The sequence below is a fragment of the Dasypus novemcinctus genome, chromosome 16, assembly GCF_030445035.2.
Source record: "Dasypus novemcinctus isolate mDasNov1 chromosome 16, mDasNov1.1.hap2, whole genome shotgun sequence".
Taxonomy (NCBI): Eukaryota; Metazoa; Chordata; class Mammalia; order Cingulata; family Dasypodidae; genus Dasypus; species Dasypus novemcinctus.
Window position 1 is genome coordinate 90274203 of NC_080688.1, and position 24663 is coordinate 90298865.

Here is a 24663-nt window from a genome sequence, read left to right on the forward strand (position 1 = left end):
GGAGATATTGTTATTACCACTTTATAAGTGGGGAAACTGGCTTTCCAAGAGTTTTTATTGTATTATTTTCCAAAGAGAATTGACTATAAGCAGAGTTGCCAGGCTAGTATTTCAGTCTAAGCTTGTGGATCATAAATTCCATTCCCTTTCTCAACTATAAATAAGTGAACCCTTAAAGAGTTCTGTAATAATTCTGATTTATGGTACTCTTTTCCTAAAACTCTAGGAAGAATGATAGTAAGGAAATAAAAAGGGGAATAAATTTTTAATAGCAAAGAAAATGAGAAAACCACATGAACAAGATAGGTCACGATGTTTATGGGAGACAACATGATATAGAAATTTAGAGCTAATCAAATATAGTGGAGAAAATCATGGCATAGGCTAGATTCTGATGAAATTCACAATGGTGATAGCTGCCTGTCTACATGATGAAACCTCAGGTATTCTAGCCTCTAGAGGAATTGGGTGAAAGAAGGATGGAATGAGGACGACTAGGTAGATTCCCCCTAAGAAAAGGATCTACCCCATGATACATCATCTCAAAGCTTTCATAATCAATGTAAGATGAATCACAGTAGCCCAAATTTGAGCTAAAGATCATGATTTAACTGCTCTGAATCTTGAAAATGTTCAAGTAAATCCATAGTGAGCTAAAAATAGGCATTTGAAAAGATAGAGAGTTGTGAGAAGTAGGGCATACATATCTTTATTCTATATAGTGGAAAATCAAGAGGACTTTTTCTAATGTTAATCCAGGATTAAGTAAAAGTTTAAGTTAAGAAGTAGAAATAAAAATAATATAACTATCCATATTAGAAGGCAGCAGGGAAGAAAGTGGGTAGAGGATAATGTAAATAAGAAAACCTTCATCTTACAAAATTGTTCTGAAGTTGTTACATTGGAAAATTGATGATTATCTACGTCATTTAGAGTCACTGAACTGAACAACTTGAAGAATTAAGAAAGTAAAAGTTGAAGGGTGAAACCTCTCTGAGTGGAACTGGAGTGGGGAAAAGAGACCATGGTTTTTAAGTAAATACATATTTCATGTAAGAACATTCCAAAGTACTCTGTACTTTTTTCCCAATATGCATGTATTACTTTAATAAAAACAAAAACATTGGGCTGATGGAAACAAAGTACAACATATTGATCTCTATACAATTTTTATTCTTTTGTTTGTTTTATGCCAATATCACTTTCTAACTTTGAAAGATAAATATTTCATGAAACTAATAATGCAGTTAAAAATGAAAGAGTATTCACCCATTTGAGTCAGAACACAATTCCAGTTTTTTAGACAGATTTTCTTTGTTCAATGATCTTCACATATCCAAGTCATCTTTGACATTATCCCTTTACACAATATCCTGGGCATTGCTTTTCTTATATTCTTCTAATAGTAACAGAGAGAAGAAGCCAAGGTAATTAAACAGAAACTGAGAAGTAAACAAAAGCAGCAGCTGAGGCTGAGGTGCCCACAGGGCTTGGAATGGTCCTGATGCCAAGGCTGGGTTGGGTCCAGTGCCAGCACCAAGGCCACACCGACCAGCAGGTTTGCATATATAACATGAACCATCAAGAAAATATTCTAAGCAGCTGCTTTACAAGTATGGTTTATTTAAGAGTGTTATTTACTTCCTCAATTTTTCTTTTGATTAGATTGGAAACTGGCACAAGAAGGGGAGCCCTGCCTTGTCAATTCAGCAAAACTTTGCTTCATGTGTCTATGTGCCAGGCACTTTTCTAGGCACTTGGGCTACATCAGTGGAAAAAGTGGATAAATGCCCTGCCTTCCTAATGAGTCAGAAAGAACCAAGACTGTTCTTAGATTGTTTTCATATAGAGCCAAGCTGTTCAAGCCAAATGGTGGTGTCTTTATTGAGTTTGTCATATACATTCACTCACTAAACTCTGTAGATATAATAGGGAATAAAGAATCAATACTGCTTCGAAAGCCCACAGTCAATGCACCTGAACAGTAAAGGCTGCATCAAACACTTGAAAGATTAGAAATGGCCCCAAGACCTGAATGTCAATAATGAGTCAGAACAGGTATTACCTATCAACTAGGATAAGAATAGAATGAGAAGAGGAAACACTAATGGTGTCTCAATATGTTAAAAGGGTCTCATCCTATTAGCTACTAAGGAAATATACATTAAAACAGTAACTAGATGACCATTTATAAATTTCTGATTTTTAAATGTATCTGACAAACATGGAGTCCTTACATTATGCCAGTTACTATCCTAAACACTTGGCCAATGCTTCTTCATTAATCCTCACACAGTCTGCAGAAGCAATGCTGCAATCATTCCCACTTTACACACAAGGACATTTAGACAGAGGTCAAATATCTTGACCAGAACTATGCATTAGAGGATCTACTGATACACACTAATCACCAAAAGAAAAAATTAATCATCTCAAATAGCTTCAAAACCACCCTCCAATGATATTCACCAATTTGTGATGATAAAATATGCTCTAAAACAAAATAGAGAATTAGGGAAATTCCTCAACCTGAACGAGCTACCTGTAAACAAACAAATACACCAAAACTACATAAGAACAAATATCATACTTTTGGTCTTTTTCCATTAAGATCAGGATTAATACTTTTGTATAGCTCACTCAGAGATTTTGCTGAAGATAATATTGGAAGTAAACAGGGAGACCAAAGTGAAAAATAGTGAAGTAAGTGGTATACAGTTGAAAGGGAAGGAAGAAAGAGGAAATTGTCTAATCGAGTCACAATCTTGAACTTGGTGATCACACTAGAGTAATAATTCATTTCAGCTTGTTCCATTAATGGTATATATCTAATTATTTCTGACTCCAGCCTTGGCTGCTCTCATAAGGTTCTATACCAACTGCCTCATGGGCAAGATACTCCAGAACCCAAGTCTCTTCCAAATCATCTGAGTCAATGCACCCTTGCCCTCTCCCCCAGGGATGGAAGTCGGGGACCTGGACATCACTCTAAATGTTTCCTTTACTCACAGTCCCCAGCCAATCAGATGACCAGAATATGCCTGGAATTTATTTCTCTTCACCCCCACCAGCATTGTTAGATAATTTAAGAGTGAAACATTTCTGACATCATGAAAGCAATTTAATCGTTAGAGGTTAAAGAGAAAAAAGCCTACTGAGTACCAAATGTTGTTAGGGTTCAAACAAGAAATACGATAAGTGGAGAAAAGCAGTACCAGAATTGACTCTTCTAGTCCAGGGGATGACATTGGCATGCTGAACTCAAAAGAGGCTTGCCAGAGCAGAAGGTACCATATTAGTGTTGCAAGTAGACGCTGCCCACTTGATTATTTTGCTAATCAGACTTGAAGTACTTCGTTATAGTAAGTATATGAATGAATGCAAGGAGAGACATGTCTTAGTTTTCCAAATACCACCTGATAGGTTGGCTTAGACAACAAGCATTTATCGTCTCATGATTAAAGGCTAGAAATCCAGCATTGAGATGCTGGCAGGACCATGCTTTCCCCAATGTCTGCCACATCCTGGTGACAGCGTCCTCCTTCATGTGGCGTTTGCTTTCCTTGTCTGCTCTCGGGGTTCCTGCTGACATCTGGCTACTTCTTCCTGTGGCTTTCTCGAGCCATGGTCATGAGAATTTTCGTTCTTTATAAGGTTTCCAGTCCAGCAGATCAAGACTCACCCTGATCCAATCTGGCTTCATCCAAAAAGGGATCTAAAGATCTATTCATAAATGTAGCCTCACCTTAACCAACGGCATCTGCAAAGTCCTATTTACAAATGGTTCACATCCATAAGTGCAGGTTAAGACTTGAATGTTTGCGTCTTTTGTGAGATAGGTGATTCAACTCCCAACCGGGACATGTTTACATTAACTGTAGCTGATGATTTTAATATCGAATGGTGGGTTGGAGGATTACTTAAAAACAATACACCAAAATCACGGCTGAGTAGTTGAATGAGTTTGTCACTAAAAATGTAAAAACAAAAAACGATAATTCAAATGATTCTTCTTCATGCTCACAATCGTAAGAATCAAGTGAACCTAATTGCCTAGACTCATCACTTCATTAACCGAATCATTCTTCAATAATGGCAATTCTCTGAATGTCATATTTGTATGCTTCTGCATATAGCTGTCCCTTGGTTTTGACTCTGTCATATTCTCCTCCTCTGCTGGAAAGATCTGGTTGGGGGTCACTTTTACAGTCTTCTGGAAGTAGAAGCAAATAAATATATAAACATATAATACATATTCACACATACATACACACACACATACTACAGTGGTAAGTGATATAGAGAAAAAATAAAATAGGGATGGAGATATGGATGTCTGGCTGGGTGTGGAGGAAGGTATTGCTACTATAAATAAGGTGATCTGGAAGACTTTGGAAAGTAGCATTTGAACAGGTGGAATGCAGTTATTGATCTGTTTTCATATTTCTATTCCAAATTAAGCTAGAATAAATTATAAGATATTTTTGAACCACTTAGAATGGGTTGTTAGTCCAAAGAAAGGAGGTTTGACTGAGCAAAGGTTATTTTACTACAGCATCTTTAGCTTCTTGATTTCTTTGGTATAATTGATGTTTTTGAAAGATAGAAATTAAAAATATTATTTGGAAAAGATAAAACCACTTGGAACAGACCAAAACAATATAGTAACTATTAGATTCCTTCCTGGAAGTAGAAAAGGACTATATTTAATTTCTTATTTGATCTTATCAACTACAGCAAATGATTTGAAAATTCCCAAGACAGCCTGAGTTTACAAAGTGTCCTCAAGGGTTCATTGTATTTGTAAGCATAAAGATCACCCAGGATGCTTGTTAAACTACTACATAAATTCACTAGAGGTACAGAGGAAACAGAAGGCTACCAGCAATCTCTTTTGCATTCTGGTCTCATGTCTCAGAATAATGAATTTGAAATCACAGCATATACCTACTTTACATGAGATTTTTACAGCAGCCACTTCAAATATTGCTCGCTGCGCCAAGAAACTGAATTGAGTGAAATAATCCCATCGCCGTTACATTTATACACAGTCAGGCCACAGGGGAGCAGTTGAACGATTATTCTAGAAAACAAAACCATTTTATCATTTAGTGGGAAAGGGAATCCTGCTGTGCTTCAATTGGCTGCATAAGATCACTCCGTCTCCTATGAAAACCGGAAATGCTTCTGGATGGATATTTAGGGGCAGACTCTGTTTGTGAATATAAATTTATTAATGTGCGCTCTGGTGAACCTTAGAATCATAACACAGTATTGATGGAATTATTTACACTTTTTATATCCTTACCTGTAAAGTGGGGTTAGAAATAACCACGGCATTGTCCTGGGGTGAGATGGGATGGAGATGATGCATGCAAACTCTAGCACAGAGAAAGCACTAAGTAAATATGCCCCTTGTAACAGTCCGAGGTCCCCACTTCCCAGCCTCCACTATCGCGTGAGCCAATTGCTTGAAATAAATATCTCTAGAGTACTGGCTGGTTCACAGGACTGTGAGGCTGGCAGGTCCCACACTCAGAGAGAAGATGGGGCGGTACTGAGGGAGGATACCTCCTCCCTCGAACCCTCAGTATTTTGCCCTCTCTGACTCCAGTTGATTGGGTGAGGCCCACCTACCTTACTGAGGAGAATCTCATTGCTTAAAGTCAACTAATTGCAGATATTAATCACATGACAGCAGTAGCTAGATTAGTGTTTAATTACATCTCTAGGTACTGCAGCCCAGCCCAGCTGACCTGTAAAACTAAGCATCTTGTCTTTCCCCGACACTCGTGTCCCTCTGCCCCCAGCCCCCCTCTACCAACTTAATCACAATCATTTTGAAACCCCACTCACAGAGAAGAAAGTATCTCCTTGGGAGCTCTCATTATGTGTAAGTGGCTTGATGTTACTCATCTCTTCTAGTTTGTTCCCAAGAGAATACAAACTACAGACTGGTCAGAAATAGCCACCCTGCCCTCGAGGAACCGCAGCCCGGGCAAGCCGAGCTTGTCAACAAGCCGCTGTCACCGAAGAAGCAAGGGCCTGATTCAGCTGGTGCACTTCTCCAAACTCTAAACCTTACCCTCATATTATCGTTCTCCCATTAAGTTCTCTACTGTGAGGACCATTGGCCCAGATTAGTTGCTTTCCTTTTGCAAGGCAGTTGCTCCAGGACTTTCAGGTGGGTGAAATGGTCTGCATTTTCCTTGAACTTTGAGGGATGCAATACAGTTGTCCCGATTAGGGAAAGAACAAAGAAGACTGAGGGATTGGGCAGTCCCTAGGGAGAGGTTTCTATTTCTAAAGGGGGCCATGCCCTGAACAAAGGGGTCTCATGCTAAGCAGAAGCGTTAACAGGCAGAGATAACCTAGAACAAGCAGCGGGAAGGACATGGCACTCTCTGGGAGACTGTGAAGTGCCTGGTGGCGCAGGGCAGAGGGGAGGCCTGGCCCAGCACTGCTCCCTCCCCCACCCTGCGGCGGGTGCCTGCCCACCTCCCTCTGGAGCTTCTTGCCTATTCTAGAAGAGGAGGCAACTGGACCAAGGTCTAAACACTAAAAAATAAATAAGTAAATAAATTAGTAGAACCAAAAAAAAAAACCAAACACTAAAATGTCTACAGGGGACAGGAGTGTATTTACAAACATGATGACCAGCCAAGGAATTGGAAATTATATGCAGCATATTAAATGTCCTTAATTAAAAAAGTAGGGAAGCAGACTTGGCCCAGCGGATAGGGCGTCTGCCTACCACATGGGAGGTCCGTGGTTCAAACCCCGGGCCTCCTTGACCCGTGTGCAGCTGGCCCATGCACAGTGCTGATGTGCGCAAGGAGTGCCCTGCCACGCAGGGGTGTCCCCGCGTAAGGGAGCCCCACGTGCAAGGAGTGCGCCCCGTAAGGAGAGCTGCCCAGCGCGAAAGAAAGTGCAGCCTGCCCTGGAACGGTGCCGCATACAAGGAAAGCTGACACAGCAAGATGACGCAACAAAAAGAGACAGATACCCATACCGCTGACAACAACAGAAGCGGACAAAGAACATGCAGCAAATGGACACAGAGAACAGACAACTGGGGTGGGGAGGGGGGGAAGGTGAGAAAAATAAATAAATAAATCTTTAAAAAAAAAAAAAAGTAGAAGACAATGTGCGGCCGGTGAAAAAGGGTCCCGTGTGCAGGGCAAGTAAGAGATGACTGGTGCTCTAGGGAGTCAATACTTTCTTAACCCTGTATTTAGATTGCATTTTGTGATTATGTAACTGTTTCTTTGCCCAGATTTCAATACCGATATAGATTTTTAAATAAATTCTTACTTTGTTAGACTTGCTACTGCCAAAGTCTATATATTATAATTCAGTTATCTCTTCTTACAGAAAATTTGCCAAAATATTTGCAGGCTGAGCATCTGTTCAGTAGTCATCTATCTATCTATCTATCTATCTATCTATCTATCTATCTATCTACCTACCTACCTATTTTTAACACCTATTTACCCAATCTATCAAATAAATATTTTTACAATAGTGAATTCTTTTAGGGATCTTGAAAGCAGGTCAACATACTTTACATTCTTAGAAAATTATCATTAGAGTTAAATTAATCAATTTAGTAGTTAATATTTTTAGTTAAATTACTGACTCCTTATTAATTTGACATATTTAATTTTTTCACTCATGTAACAACTATGTTGTCAGTAACTAAATTTTAAGTCAGAGTTAGTAATAATTTTACCAATATTATGTAGTCATTTGTCTAAACGGACAGGCTGGAAATTGAGTAGGTGGGGGAAATCTTTCTATTTATTGAGAAATCACATATTAAACCTATGTTATATAGCTTGGGTCAGCTCTGATGCAGGGCTGTCCCAAGTAATTATCTGCATTATTTTCATTAGTAGTTCATTCATTTGTCCCCAGTTTTTCTCTCTCACAAGCTTCTCAATCTGTATTTCCTTTGGAAAACACTCTTATGTGATCTACATAATAGGGTCTCACTGAATGCTTACAGAAGAAATGAAACCCGCTTTTCCAAACACAAAACATTCACTCAAAGCAAACACTGACTATGCAAAACTGGGTAATTTCTACCTCCAAAATTTTGCATATGCTCTTAGTCTCAAATGAAATGCTTTTTCCCTTAGTCCAATTCAAATTTTCTTTCTTCATACTCTTACTCAAGTGTTCCATTAAAAGGGAAAAGAAAACTTGCCTCCACTAACCTCAGTTTTATGACTCTTCTACAGCCATCCACAGTGGTAAAATAGCTTCTTCTAGGCTTTTGCATTTGTACTTAATTTGAATTTCAGAATTCAATAAATATTTGTAGAGTGGATGAATGTGGGAAACAAAGCCATGTTGTTTCCATGGAAGCAAGTTACTTCCTTGACCACTGAGTCAAACTGTCCCTTGTGATTATCGGTGCAGATCACAATCTTGGCAGGGAAAGCACACCTGCAGGCAGAGCAATAACATATAGAACAGAACGACCTGAGTAACAAGATTTATGAGTATAGTTACTGATTTTTATAATAATAGTTCCAGTAAAGTTTGTTGGTGTTCATCAATCACTAGTTAATATAGAATGAGGTAAGGGTAATAGGTAACTTGATTTTGTGCTGAATGTCACGTATGTTAGGGGTATATATACTAGCCCCTCGACTCAATAAAGTTGTCTGATGAGCTTGAGAGATCAATGCTCTCAGAGCCCCTGAACCCAATCTTTCTTTGTCTTTCATTCCCGATACCTCGGGTCACCGACCAAGACTCCGACAGGTGGCACCCAGACATGGGGCCCGAGGCAGAGGATTCATCAAGACACGGCAGCGTAGGATCTTCCACCTCTGGATCGGGAATGTGGAAAGTTGAAAAGCCTTTTTTAAGGTAAGGAGCGTCGAAATTAATTAACCCGGGTAGATTGCTGCTTCATATTATTAAGTTTTGCTTTCCGCTAACATCAGGGTATGGGTAATCAACCAGGATGCTTGGGAGAATATTCACAGGTTTTGAAAACACTGTTGTGCAGTGTAGGCATCACAGTTAAGACTGCAGATTTGTTAGAATTGTTTGCTTTGGTTCAAAAGCATTGTTATTGGTTTCAACCACAAGGAAAGAATTTGATGAATGTTAAGCAGTGGAGGCAAGTAATGAAAGCATTGCGGAGAGCATATCAGAAAGGAGAGAATATACCTGTATCAGTTTGGGCCTTAAGACAGCATATTGCTGCTGCATTAGATCCTTTGCAGTCTGACGAAGAGGAAGAGATTGTTCTTTTCTCAAGGGAGGAAACGGCTATGAATGATACAGGTAAAGATAGGAACTTGGAGGAGGATCAGAAAGAAGAGGAGTTATTTGAAGTTAAAGGCACAAATCTGTTCTTAACTAAATCCACGTCGGAACTAAATATTTCTAAGGCAAACATATATCCTAATTTGACTCATGAGGTTCCTTCTGCACCTCCAGAACCTGGAAAAGTGCCTAGTGGACTTTTCTCTATGGACCTGCCTTATGTTCGTAGCAGCTTTAAGCCAAATCCTGTGCCTGTTACCCCATTCATGAAATGCCTTTTATTGGGATCTAGTCAAGGTGAGCCTCTGGCTATGCAAGCTGTAGCAGCTTTTCCTGTAACTATTCAACAAATTCCTCCTGATGCTGGACACTCACAAGGGGGTGTCAAGTTTCATCCTGAGCCAAAAACTTTTAAACTATTGAAAGATTTAAAATGGGCAAAGATACTAAATAATGTCCTTGTTAGTGGAATCAGGCTTGTAAGAAAGCTCTCTGTTAAAGTGTTAACTAAGATAGGGAAACTATTCTGGCAGCAACTCTGCAACCCCCCTGCTGTCTACATGACAATGTAGCTGTGGGCTAGTGGGGGTTAATAGAGTTAAGCCACTGAAAAAGAGAAAAACATGGCAACATTGGTGTTCTGTTTTATTTCAATGCTAATTCTAATTGGGCTTATTTAACCAAGATAATAAAATTAGTACAAAATTTTTATCAAGGTTTAAAAAGGAATTTTCAGTTTTAAATCAATAGTTTACTCCTGAACTTCAAGTCTCAGTATAGTCTTACAGAGTAATAATCCAAAAATGTGTGTTAACGGTCTGTCTAAACTGCTAAATTAGAGTTTTAACTACATTTATGCTGTTCAAGTTATCTTAATTGATTGCTGATAACTAATAAAAATGTTTCCAAGCACAAGCTTGCATGTTACAGGCAACATGGATTCCAGAAGAAATCTTAAGAAGTGATATTTAAAATGTGATATAACGGAGAGCTTAAAAGCAGCTATACCAAGAAAGTAAGAATTATGAGTTAATTGTAAACTGTATGTTTCTGTTACTGTGTTGTGATTGTTCTGTGTGTGTTCGTTCAATGTCAGTGTATATTTTGATACCTCCGGATGGTAATATAAATTAATAAAAATTTATAAAAGAGCTCTATTCAAATGGCCAAAAATTAAATAAGCGCTTATATTAATATATAAGTTTAAATGTTAATAAGATTTCTACAATGATAAAGATTGTGAGTCTTGATTAACAAAATTACTATAAGTCTTTTTATAAAAAGTTGTTCTTGCCTAGATTGAAATGAATAACTTATTTTTCTTCACAGGATAATATGAAGGATGTAAAACTTAAATGAATATTAAAAAGGTTAAAAGTTTGTGAGAATGCTAACTGAAATTTAATAAGTTTTTGCAAAAAAGTGTATTTTGCCCTAAAGTAGGATGGCTAATTTTCATAAACTCTTGGAACTTAAATGCATGTGGCAAGTTATAGAAAGTATTGTGGTAACTTTAAGTAAAAAAAAAAAAAAGTTCTGTAAAATTTGTCTTAAAATAATATAATTATAGTCTATATGGTTATAAATAATTATAAAAAGTCTTATGAAGCATTGTTTAAAGTGTTTAAGTGGCTAATTCCAAAAGGTCATTATTAAACAAACCTGAATTAATAATAATAATAATAAAAAGTAATTTTATAACAGAAAAGCTTGGCTTCAGCCAGCCTCCTTTGACAACTTGCTTCTAGGAAACTGTTTCTGATATTGCATGCTACTAAGTATTTAAAGTAAAGAAAAGCTTATTATTTTAACAAGCTTGTTAAGTGTTGATGGTATTATGTTATAAGAAGTTTGCTTGATAACTTCGTATATGGGCTATATGAAATGTGTTTTTATTATTAAGGAAACAGGAAATGATTTTGTCCTAAGATAAAATGATTGGTTATTAAGAAAGAGTAAAATATGGAAAAAAACCTGAGTGAATACTAAAAGTGCAGAAGGTTCGTAGAAAAGAAATTTTATAATTAAAGTTAAATAAAATTTGATGGGTCTATCTATAAAATTTTAAAAGCTTTAATATCAAGTAGTAAACTAATGCAAAGTTAAATTTTTGTTCTTTCTCAAAGCCTCTCAAATCATTAATCTGTTTTGGTAAAAGTTTTTATCCTCAATAATCAGTATACAAAGAAAGTCTGTTTTATCAAAATAGCTTCTTGTGCTTTAACCTCATCATTTCCTCAGTGTTCCAAGAAAGAAAAGTTTTATCTCTTTTAAAGGAATGTTCAATGTTCAAAACTGCTTTCTCAAAATCAAGTCCTGAAAAGTAGCCTTTCATTCCAAACTAATTATAAAAGATATGTTCTTTTACCTTGAAAGAAAAATTATAAGTTAAATAAAAGGTGTTTTAAAGTGTTATAAAATTAACAAGTTTTTCCTTTCCTTTAACCCTCTGTTAATTAAGGTGTTAACAATATTTAAGGAAATTTTGAATATTGTCTCTGATTCTGAATATGTATGCCTTACTATTAAGCATATTGAAATGGCTCATATCTTTGTTACTGATGAATTATCTCAACTTTTTGCTGATTTGCAACATCTCATTAGATTAAGACAGCATCCTATTTACATTACACATATACGTTCTCATACATCTTTGCCTAGTCCTATGACAGCAAGTTATGCTCGAGCTGATTTATTACTGGGGTGTTTACAAAGTGCTCGTGATTACCATTCTTTAACTCACATTAATGATAAAGGCCTGCGAAATAAATATCAAAAGTTAACAAGACTACGAGTGCAGGAAATTATCCGTACTTGTCCTACCTGTGGACCACTAACAGCAGTGCCTTTTCAGGCTGGAACTAATCCCAGAGGCCTGACTCCTAATCAATTATGGCAGATGGATGTTACTCACATTTCATCCTTTGGTAAACTACAATATGTTCATGTTTATATTGACACTTATTCTCATTTCATGTGGGCTACTGCTCAAAGTGGGGAACGGTTTCATCATGTTCGCTCACATCTCTGGTCCGCTTTTGCTGTGATGGAATGCCCTCTGAAAATTAAAACTGATAATGGACCCTCTAACATTAGTAAATCCTTTGCTTCCTTTTGTGGGAAATATGCTATTGAACATGTTACCGGCATTCCCCATAATCCTACAGGTCAAGCAATTGTTGAAAGATGCCATCATACTCTCAAGACTATGCTTTTAAAACAAAAAGGGGGAGATGATGGTATGATATCACCTAAAGATCAATTGGCTAAAGCTTTATTTACCTTAAATTTTCTTAACGTTTATGATTCTATGACACTGGCTGAATGTCATTTTGGGCATTCTCAAACATCCACAGAAATTGCAGAATCTGAGAATCAACCAGTATTTTGGAAAGATGTTTTAAGTAATGAATGAAAAAAAAAAGGCAGGGTTAAAGTATGGGGGGGGGGTTATACTCTTACCATTTCAGAAAATGGAGAAGAAATCTGGCTTCTGGCAAAAAGGATTAAACCTAGGACTGATGAAATGGAGTCTTCTACACATATGGATCCTACTGATAGTGAGTGAAACTGGCAATGGTAATTACACATATTGGGCTTATATCCCTAATCCCCCATTACTTCGAGTGTTAACCTGGAACGATCCTTCTTTCCCTGTCTATTTAAATAAAACTATTATATTTCCTGGACCCGTGGATGATAGGTTACCACTTAAGCCATGAGAAGAAGGACAAAGGACTTAAAATCTCCTTCTTCCAGTTGATTTCTGACCTCTTTGCATTGGCAATCACCTACCATGTATGGCTGTGAAAAATAGAACTATGATCAATTTTAGCCATAATAATACTAAATATTTGGTAACTTTATTCCCATCCTATCAATACCAAGAATATAAGTATCCAAGTTATAGTTGTCCTAAGAGGAATGCTGGTGATATGCAAAGATGGTATGAATGCCATATGGGAAGAGGATCTGTCATTTTTAATGATTCCTATGGAATAGTTTGGGAAAGTGCCCCTATGGGGAATCCCAACAAATATAAGGACAGATTTATTTGGTATGGTATAAATAGCATGGGACAACAAATTAGTAATATGCAATATACCTTTCATGAATCCCTTGAGTTGGATGAGAAAATAATTTTTACCAAAAATAATAGTGATTGGAAAAATATAGGGAAATGGGTTCCTTTTCCATGGTGCAATAGCACTGGAGTCCATGATCAAAAACAAATATGGAAAGTCTTCTTAGGAGTGGCATCTACTTCTGAATGGAAAGGTAATAAAAGTATGGATGGACAATATTTACAATTAGATCAAATTCATCATTTTCAATCATGTGTCAGAGATCCATATGTGTTTGTGGTAGGGAAGGCTTCCATTACTGAAAATGCTTTATTTTATAAGGATGGGGCTTTGTATACTTGCTTGTCTGAGAATATTTTACAGAATGAAGATATTATCACCATGGCTCACTGAAGACGAGGAGTGTGGATCCCAGTGAAAATGAATCGGATGTGGCAGTCATCACCTGAAAGTCATCTTCTTTTCCACCTGGCTCAAGGACTGTTGAAACGATCTAGGAGATTTTTGGGACTTCTCATAGCTGGCATTCTTGGCTTCATTGGTGTCATCACTACTGCTGCCACTGCTGCTCTTGCATTGCATGAGACGGTGCAGACACAGCCATACGTGCATGATTGGCACAAGAATGCAAGTGACTTATGGCATAGTCAGGAGCACTGATGAAGGACTTAATGACAGAGTTAGTGATTTGGAATCTGCTGTTTTACACTTAGGAGACCAAGTTTATAATTTGAATTTGTTAAGAGAATTGACATGTGATTGGAATGAAAGTAATTTTTGTATTACTCCTTTGGATTATAACATTTCTATGTTTCAATGGAATAAGATCAGAAATCATTTGTTAGGACACAAAGGAAATATGTCATTAAAAATTGAGGAATTGCAGAAAAAGATTTTAGAAATGTCTCATAATCAGATATATGTAGATAATGATAAGGACATCTTTAATGATTTGATTTCACATTTAAATAAGTTTAATCCTGTTGATTGGTGGAAGTCTCAGTATTTCTTATCTGCCTTAGGAATAGGGATATGTGTATTAATCCTGTTGCTCATGATTGTCGCTTGCCTGGGTAAAGGTGTTTGCCAGAGATTGCACCGTTTGGACACAATGGGACAGGCTAATAACTTAGTACTTGCTGAAACACTACAATAGTACCCCGAAGTCAGCGAGCTTGGCTGGTAGTCAATGACTGGTAAGACCCCTGGGGGGCAACCTAAGACAGGCACAGTCACCCTGACTAAAACAAAAAGGGGGAAATGTGGGAAACAAAGCCATGTTGTTTCCATGGAAGCAAGTTACTTCCTTGACCACTGAGTCAAACTGTCCCTTGTGATTATCGGTGTGGATCACAATCTTGGCAGGGAAAGCACACCTGCAGGCAGAGCAATAACATATAGAACAGAATGACCTGAGTAACAAGATTTATGAGTATAGTTACTGATTTTTATAATAATAGTTCCAGTAAAGTTTGTTGGTGTTCATCTATCACTAGTTAATATAGAATGAGGTAAGGGTAATAGGTAACTTGATTTTGTGCTGAATGTTACGTATGTTAGTGGTATATATACTAGCCCCTCGACTCAATAAAGTTGTCTGATGAGCTTGAGAGATCAATGCTCTCAGAGCCCCTGAACCCAATCTTTCTTTGTCTTTCATTCCCAATACCTCAGGTCACCGACCAAGACTCCGACAGATGAATGAATGAACACAAGATGTTTTGTGTTTATGTCATTATATTCTACCTTCTCTTTAAATCAAGAGAGTAATTCTCTTACATTGTTGCCTTCTAAACTGATCGTAATGATTTTATAAGCCACATGCCATTGTTTAGCACCAAATGGTAAAGCTGCTTCCTTTTCTCCTACCAGCTGCCTTCTAGAATCACTGTTGTGTTAACTGCACTCCAGGAACCCAAAATCACTGAAATCTGAAGTCCAGGAAAATGATCGCAATCTGCTACAACTATGAGAGTGCATATTTATTGAGTGCAGTAAAGCCAATTTAAAACATAGCTTCAAAATATATGCCTACTTAATGAAAGCTCTTTAGTCAAGATTTAGTATTATCTTGAAATTTCTTAAATGGAGTATTCCAATTTTAATAATTCTTAGGCTTTTTTATTTAATTTCTCCCCCAATTTAAATAGTCTTTACTAAACTCTTTTTTTTAAGTGTAAGTCTGATTCCAGACTGTGAGGACTGCAAATCTTTAACTTTCTATCTTGGAATCTGAACTGACCTTGAAGGTTGTGCTTAATGGTGTCTTACAAATGATAATTTACTTAAGTCCCACAAAACTGCATAATTAAATGATCAAAATGCCTGCAACAAGACATTTATCGGAAAGGCACTGTCTTCACTGGCATTTCATTTTTAATTTTCCTTAATCTTCCCTAATTTGAAATGGCAGCTATTCTGCTTCTCTAGAGTATAGTGCTAATACTCTTAAACATACTCGTTTAAATCCTGCTTGTAACTTTTCCCAATGGGCATGTTATTGCAGAAATCCCAATGACTAATAACTCTGGAGATTCTGTTGCCAGGGCAGATCTATTAAGATACCAATTCTGAAGGTTGCAGCAACCAGAAATAATTTTTCTAATGCTAACTAATAAAAAAGAGAATAAAAGCCAGAATGTGCCAAACACAGCTATCTCACAAGGGATCTAAGCATGAACAATTCTGGGTAGATCAAGCAGCCTTTCAGTGAGTTAGCAGTAACAGGATGAGCCTCCCCTTATGGGATGAGCTCTTATGTTTTGGTTCCATATTACCTACCTGAACACAATGCCCAATGGAAATGTATGATTTTACATGAAAATAAGGTAAAACACAAATTTTGAATAAATTATAGGAATGAGCCTGATTCTTGAAAATCTAGCATAATTAACTGTTAAAGCATAATGCATATCTTCATACTTTCTACTTTCACCCTTGGATATACCATTCCCTCTCACAGCTTTAATTTCTTCCCTGAAAAAAAAAAAAAAAGGATCACAAACTTACTTTTGAAATCTAGCATTGCAGTTCTACTTGGTTAGTGGATATTTCCTCCCTCAGTCTCACTGAAATCTCAATGTCAGCATATCCCTCATGTCTCACCTCAAGAAAAGTCATCTGAATACATTCATTAAAAGCCCTTTACTCATTTCAATTTGGAATACTGAATTTGTAATCTGTGATAGGTTTTCTGCTGAGTGCTCAATCTATAAAATTAAAATATCAGTCTTTCTCTTCAAGATCCTGTTGCTCAAATGTGGTTTCTCTCTAAGCCAAACTCAGCATATAAATGCAATAATTTCCCCTAGCATGGGACATGGCTCCCAGGGATAAGCTTCACTGGCACCAAGGAATTGCTACCAAGTACCAATAAGCAAAGCAACTGGGAAAGAAAAAAAAAAAAAAAAAAAAGACCTTGACCTAAAGGGGAAAAGGTGAAGACAAATGAGTTTATATGACTAAGAGACCTCAAAGTGGGTCAGGAGATCAATCCAGAGGTAACATTTATCCACATCTCAGCGGGATCTCATTGAAAACCAAAGTAGATACTATACTAAAGAGAGGGACCCATGAGGGCTATGGGGACATCCAGACACTGCAGTCAGGGCAGACAGCTCAGGAATTTGGTCCCTTGCTAGTGGGCTCTACTTTGGAATTTATGCTCCCTGGTGTGACAGAGTTGAACTCAGCTGTGTGGTTTCCTTACAAATGGCTCTTCTGTCCTATCTGAACCTATATTTAATACAAGAGTTGATAGGTGTACATCAAAGAGACTTAAATCTAGGGGCTGTCCATGAGCCAGCTGAGCCCTGAATCTCCACAGAGTTGCAATACCTTCTCTCCAGTTCATTGGACTCAACCAAAACAACGAACAAGAAGATGATAGACAAACAACATACAAAGGAACTGAGAGTGTCTACAACTGCAAGCAAGAGAGTCCCATCCATTGGCCATACGGGATCAAGACCTCCGTCAATTAAAGGTGGAGTGAGCATCACCATCACCGAGTCCTCAGGATTGGGGAATGAACTATGGACTAAAGTAGATTTACTGGTATTCTACTATAGACTTATTGTGAGCCTAGCAATGGAAGAAAGATCATTGATGTGGAGGCTGTAACCACTGGAGGTTCTGGGCTTAGGAAGAGGGAAAAGCAGGTGTATTATCCAGGGACATTTTTGGGACTTGGGAATCATCCTGAATTGTTGTGGGAAACTGCCTTACCTATTTTTATTGTAAATGTTACACCTGTTAAATGTAGCAGTTGTTAGATGTTGCAGTTGTTCCCTGTTATTGTAAATGATGTTGCAGTTCTAATAGCAAACAGCTGCTTGGTAGTTTCCCAATAAATGCAATGGGAAAACTAGGGTTGAGGCTTCAGTTCCAGAAGCTGTGAGTCCCCTGGTCCCAGGTTTGTCTCCCCTCTTGTGCCTCTACCTTTATTTCTATGTTGCCTTCCCTTTGAGCCAACCTATTGTGACTCAAATGCAGCACTGAATGACATTATAAGGACAGATACAGGCCATTATATATCCTGCCATAACCTACAGAGTTGAATGGAAGAGAGTATAAATTAAAATGTAAATTATAATCCATGTTTAGTGGCAATGCTCAAAATGTACCTAACAATTGCAATGAATATATCACAGTAATGAAAGATGTTGCCAATGTGGGAAAATGTAGGAGATGCAGGGAGTGGAGCATATGGTAATCCCCTATATAGTCTATGTAACATTTATGTAATCTAAGTCTCTTAAAAAGTAAAAAAATTATAAAAAGATAAATTAAAAAAAATAAGACTAAATGCAGAGGAGCCTGGACTAGTAGATGCAGCATTTAACAAGCTTGTAGGAGTTAGCAAAGTCTTCAGACAAGACTAGAGTTTGAGAGGTAAGTACAGGTATGCTAGTGGCAGGGAATGGACAGGGTAAAAAGCCTGGGCACCTGACAAGCATGTGCGATTTGGTGACTGAGTATTTTTGCATTTGTTGTGTGGGATGCAGGAAGAGCAGAAAGGAATGAGTCTGAAGCGGTGGCCAAGAGTCAGTTTGTGAAGAGTTCATTACATTGTAGTACAGAAATGATCCATTTCAAACTGTTCAGAGGAACTTCTTTACTGGCCTCTTCGTTCTTAACCTTCTGCCTCAATCCTCCTTGCACACCATTGCTAAAAACAAACTTCCCAACACACAGCTTTGATGATTTTGCTCCTCCATTCAAACATCTTCGAGTCCCCCAATTCTTAACTAAACCCACAAGATGCTAAGTATTTTCTACAAAATTGTTCCAACAAACTCGCTAGCTTTTTCTGCCATCATTCCAATACATGTTTATGTACAATCCAAATATTCTACTGACTTCCCACGCCTCTTTTCTCCTACATTTTTTTTTCTGCTCTAGCTGTTCTCTTTGTCTCATAGTAAATTCTGAACCTTTTGGATGGTTAAAAATGATAATATAACTAGCAACAAAATCTCATCTAAAAGTTCGTTTTAGCACCACTACCTTAATGACTCCTTTCTAAACTAGCTTTCTAAATGTTGTGACCATGTTCTTCTCTAATCTACCTTATGAATAAATTAACCGAACATCTTTTATGAGGTGGTGACATTTTGCTCTGTTTCCACACATGTATGTTATATATTAAATGTTTGAAAATCTGAGACCATGACTTACTCATTTCTTAACATTTCTTAAAGCATTCAGTGTAGACAACCACATATAATAAATGGTCATGAATATCATATGCATTTGAATTGAATGCTATAAGAAACAAGTATACCCAGTCAACAGTTCATGTAAAACCTGAAAAATGTGTGCTTTGTGGAAGATAGAACTGTCTCCAACACTTTTGGCATTATATTTGGAAATACTCTAGGAAGATTTAGACCAAGAGATTTGTGAGCAAAAGAATTAAAAAGAAAATAGGAGACAAAATAATCCCAGCTACGTGATATTAAACAGATTTATTGTGTAACATATTTAAAATGCCTACGTGCATTTACATAATTTATCAATGAATACAGCTCTCAGGTTTGCCAGGAAACCACACGAGACTGAAATGGGTAGATAATTGTTACATTAAAAACTGAAAGCCCTTTACCACTTTTGTCAACTAAATTAACTTTTTATTATGTTTGTGGAACTCAGAAGTCCTTGTGGTAACCAAACCAAATCTATCCTATCGATGGAACTCAACCAAGATCTTCAGTGCTGAAATATGTACTGTCCATTCTTATTTATTGCACCCCTAAATGGACATAATCAGAGACAGAAGTGGAATAAACTCTCCCAGTTTTAAATTACTACAGACAGTTTGCAGACAAGAATGGAAGAGGTTTTTTTATCAGAACCTTGCAGTGTGCTTACTAAAATAAGGAAGGGATAACATTGATTTATACTACAAAAATTATTGGTCTCTGCTCCTTCTCAAATCCATGTGAGAAAACTATTGTTGTCCATAGACTTCCAGATGCTGCAATTTTCAAAGTCATAGTTCCTTACAAAACTAAGGAAACAAGAATAGGATGGCAAAAAGTGGGGACCAAAGGAGTACTTCAACAGGTACATGTGATCAAACAAGCATAATAGTCAAGAAGGTCAGCTCCCAGTAGAACTTGCTCAATCTTGTAGAAAAGGTTATATATTGCTGACAGAAGAAATGGAAAAATTCAATCGCCACCACTATCTCACATGCCAGCCCACAGCAATAAGAACTCACATACACGATATGCTCTTACCCTTCCCTTCTTAACCACAACCTGGACTCAACTGAGTAAAATACTGCAACCAACCTGGCGGTCATAATTTATCACTAATGTCTGTTAAGACATCTTCAGGAATGGGCTAACGGTGTAAACTAGTCACATAAGCACATAGCTTCAATCCCTATCTAACTGATAGCTGTAGGTATATTGGACATTTAAAAATTAGAATGAAAATATTTTCTATATTTAACATTTATAAATGATAAACTAATTTATACTTTCTTAACTTGCTTAAAAAATGAAAATAAATAGGAAAATATATATAACATTAAAAAATCATTTAAAAAATACTTGCCAAAATATATTAAATCAGATGTAATTATAAAAGGGCAATAACTTAATCACACTTTAGCCATTAGGAACAAAAAAAATCCATAAATTTATAATGGAACCAAATAACATTATGAATTTCATGAGCTATGACAGAATCCCTGTAAATAAATTGTTGAGCTAAGTCAAGTTGTACATGGCTAACCATTTCACAATTTTCCACTGAAGTAGACCAAATGATGTAAACAGGAGTTTTACTTTTTATGGATGAAAATAGAAAGGGGTCTTATCCATAAAGGAAGCCTCAGCAAGTTTTCAGGGAAATGGTGGAGGTGAGAAAAAAAATTGAGAGCACCACTGATTTATTTTAGAAATTGATAGATTAGAAGCCTGGTTTTGTATGTTTGTGGGGGAGGCCAGAGGGGCATATGGGTTTACACTAGTTCTGATCCTGTGAATTTTTGACACAGCTTGTACAAAGAGGGAATAGGCAAAGGAATTTGGCAGCTTGCATTTATCAGTTGCATAGATACAGCAAACGATATTGTAGCAGTTTGATATAGTTATGAATTCCAAAAAGAAATATTGGATTATGTTTGTAAACTGATCTTTTCCTCTGGGCATATTAGATTATATTGGATTCAGAGGTTTCCTTGATTAAGTAATTAGGTAAACCTCTTGTACCAGTAGAGCATTGAGTCCCTACCCCTTGGTGGGTGGGAACTCACAGATAAAAGACTTGGTAAAGGACAGAGTTGGAGGGTTTTGATGTTGGAGTTTGAGGCTGAAGCCTTAATTGGAGCGCCAGGAAGTAAGCTCACAGAGGAAAGAAAAGCCAGCCCCAGGAAGAAAGGAACCCTGAGTCCAGGAAGAAACAAGCCCTGGGAAGAAAGGAACCTTGAACCAAGAGGGAAGTAAGACCTTGGAAGGGAGGAACCCAGGAAGCCTGAACCCTCACAGCCATCAGCAACCATCTTGCTTCATCACATGAAAATAGACTTTGATGAGGGAAATAACTTATACTTTATGGCCTGGTATCTGTAAGCTCCTTCCCCAAATAAATAACCTTTATAAAAACCAACCAATTCCTGGTATTTTGCATCAGCACCCCTTTGGCTGACTAACACAGGTATTTTGATGTTCAGTCACCATATTGTAGATGTTTGTGAAAGGTGCTGATATACCAGCTGCCATCAACTGCCTGAATGAATACCAAGGGTGGGGAGATTCTATAAACATGTGCAGCACTCTGACTCTCTCTCTCCCTCTCTCTTTTAGTCTGTGGCTCTTTAGCTTTTCTGAATGAAATGTTTCTGAAATTGGCAGGAAAAACCCCCACAATCATAATATGTATGCTCATTAAATACATGTTAAATTGAATAAGTGATTGAAATTTATTTCTCTAAGCATTTACAGGGAAATGTTTTTAAACAACAACAAAAAGTAATGCCAGTTTCATGACATAAGTAAAATACCACAGATGTTTGAACAAGAGAAATGGAAGTATATTGTGGTAAGATTTTTATACTGTTTCTAAAGTGGCCTAAAAATTTGAAGGCTGACTTTATAAGTAAATGTATACTATAAACCATAAAGCAAGCACTAAAAGAACAACCCAAAGTCTTTATTATAATAATTCAACAAATGAATTAAAATGAAATCCAAAACTTACTCAACTAACTCAAAAGAAGTCAGACAATTTGGGAAAAAGAGAACAAAGAACAAATAGGACAAAGAGAAAACATATAGTAAGGTGATAGATTTAAACCTAACAATATCAATTATCACATTAAATGTAAAAGGTCAAAACATCTCAGAAAAAACCCACAGATTGCTAAATGGAATTAAGAAGCAAGACCCAACTGTAGTCTGCAATCAGATTAGTTAAAAGTAAAAGGACAATATATCTGATTTGTTCTCATAAATGTAGAGAGCTGGAAAGAGCATCATTCTCACACATACAATAAGGAAAAAGCTAACCAAATTGTAAATTAATAACTTTTCTTAATTTCATCCATAAGCTGCTTTTCCAGGACAATCACATATGCAGAAACTGTGAAAAGTTAGGTAGCTTCTGGTTAATTCTGCCAGATTTAGCAAACAAATATAAAAGCAAACTAGTTCCCTTGGTCTTTCAAACAATAGAAAACATTTTAATATCAGTAGATTCCAAATACTGCATGGGATATATTTACATTAAAAATGGTATATATTCATTTTATTTGAAATTTACATTTAACTTGGATTATTTTACCTGATAATTGTACTACTGGGAGAAATAGAACCTAAATATTTGCTTACCTTGGACAGATGCTGCTAGATATAATATAAGCCAGTAAGGAGAGTCACCTAAGTTTAATTTTTTATCTCTCTATTTCCGGGGCTCTTAAACTTTTTCGTTCCATAGACCACTTTGCCAGTCAGGAGAAAACCACAGACTCCTTACTAAATCTACACTACACTGAATATTATTTAATAAATATATCACACCTATGCCAACATGTCCCCACAAGAATAATGTTTTGGGTTTTTTTTGAATTTCAGTTAAAGCTCACAGACTCCTTCTTAAGAACCCCTGATCTATTTTTACCAAATTGCTAAAGACAGAGTGTGAGAAAACTGCAGGCCACAGATGTAGAGGAAATGATATCCTCTTGGAGATTTTCCTCCATGAATCTCACTAGGCACTCACACAGAACAGAGGGACAAACCTGAGAAAGATCCCCTCCTGGAGTTCCTTGCAAGAGAGAACAGCCACTGCTGAAACCTTCCATGTATCAATTTTCTAACACCCAATGGAAAAAAACCTTCATTTTTAGAAGGAAGGACAGAAAACAGAAACAAAAACTCTTCGCTTTAGGATGTTTGTGGAAACCCATTGCAGCTGGGGGAAGGGAAAAAATCTGTATTTGGTAGTCCAAGCCTAGATGGAGGTGGGGGTGTGAGAAGTGTGGCAAGAACATCTGCAAAGACTCCAAGTGTGAGCTGCAGGGGACATCGTCTGATGTGTGATGACTGAAGATTAAGACTAAGAATTACTCAGGGCATGGGTGAATGGCACTCTCCTTCTGCCTCATCACCGTCATGCTAGCAAGGAGGAATAGGCACCTACTGGGCCAGACCCCTCCCAGCTAAGCACTGAAAAGGTAGCTCTGAAGACGTAAGGACAATTCTTGCCACAATGTCTATATTCCACGGGGGCGGAAGAGGGGAAGAGACAATTTACAAAGCAGTAAAGACAATGGGACATTATAGTTTTTTAAAGGTTGTGTGATGTTGGATAGCAAGGAGAGTAAGTGGGAATATGCAATTCCAGACAAGGTCACAGACAGCACTGGTTAGGGGCAGAGAACTTAAACTAGGATCTGAAAACTGACCAGGAGCCAACTCTGCAAAGAACTGAGGTGGAATTCCAGGAAGAAGGAACAGCAATTGCACAGCTGTGAAATGGGAAGAGTTTGGTGTATTTGAAAAACAACAAGTAGTCCAATATTTCCGTGGTCTACACTATCAAGGAGAGAGTGGCAGAGATGAAATTGTCAGTAATAGGGAATTTATTTGAAGTTCGATAAGAAAATTATTGAAGGGCGTTTCAGTAAAGGAGTGAACTGGCTTTTAGGAAACAATGGGCAAGGGAACAATTGTAAGTGAACAAAAACAGAACCAAGAAAACAAATTTGGAGATTAATGGGAAAGTCTGGGTGGTTGATCATATTAATTTGATCTAGGGTGCTATAAGTAAAGCTAGAAAGAAGCCGAGGCCTTCCTACACGCTGGTAGTAAACCAGATAGTCATGGGAAATGGAGAAAAACTCCTGGGCTTTGTCTTAGACAACCAGTGAAGGGAGTATGGGACTTTCATCCACCTTAGGACAAAGTCAAGGCAAGAGACATGATTTATAGATTTAAAAAGCCCTGCATCTCTTAAAGAGAATTCAACAATCCACACCTTATTTTTAAAATCACTTTATATTTGACCTCCTTCTTATTATCCTGAATTAGAAACATTTAAAATAGCTCTATTTCAAAACCTTAGAGAGATAGTAAGTAGCATTTATTTAATATTATTATAGTTTTAGTTATTAAAATGTATCAACATATCAATTAAAATCAACAATCAATTTAATTTACTCAATTTAATCTATCAGTGAAAATCAATCTGATTTTATCTAATCACTTGATGAGTAGCAATTCTTAAAATATCTGCTTTAAACCCAGTAATCAGTTCTCAAAATGGCATTATCATTAAGTTG

General features: G+C 37.1%; 2 long non-coding RNA genes across 2 annotated transcripts; one reads left to right on the forward strand and one right to left on the reverse strand.

The window, feature by feature from the left end:
• Positions 1 to 1099: 1099 nt before the first annotated feature.
• Positions 1100 to 8280, reverse strand: LOC131273709 (uncharacterized). Its single transcript, XR_009180982.1, has 3 exons — positions 8220 to 8280; positions 4952 to 5083; positions 1100 to 4213 (listed from the first exon to the last, which is right to left on the reverse strand). It is a non-coding gene; the product is annotated as an uncharacterized lncRNA (long non-coding RNA).
• Positions 8281 to 8340: 60 nt separating this feature from the next.
• Positions 8341 to 19036, forward strand: LOC131273708 (uncharacterized). Its single transcript, XR_009180981.1, has 2 exons — positions 8341 to 10300; positions 12756 to 19036. It is a non-coding gene; the product is annotated as an uncharacterized lncRNA (long non-coding RNA).
• Positions 19037 to 24663: the final 5627 nt, after the last annotated feature.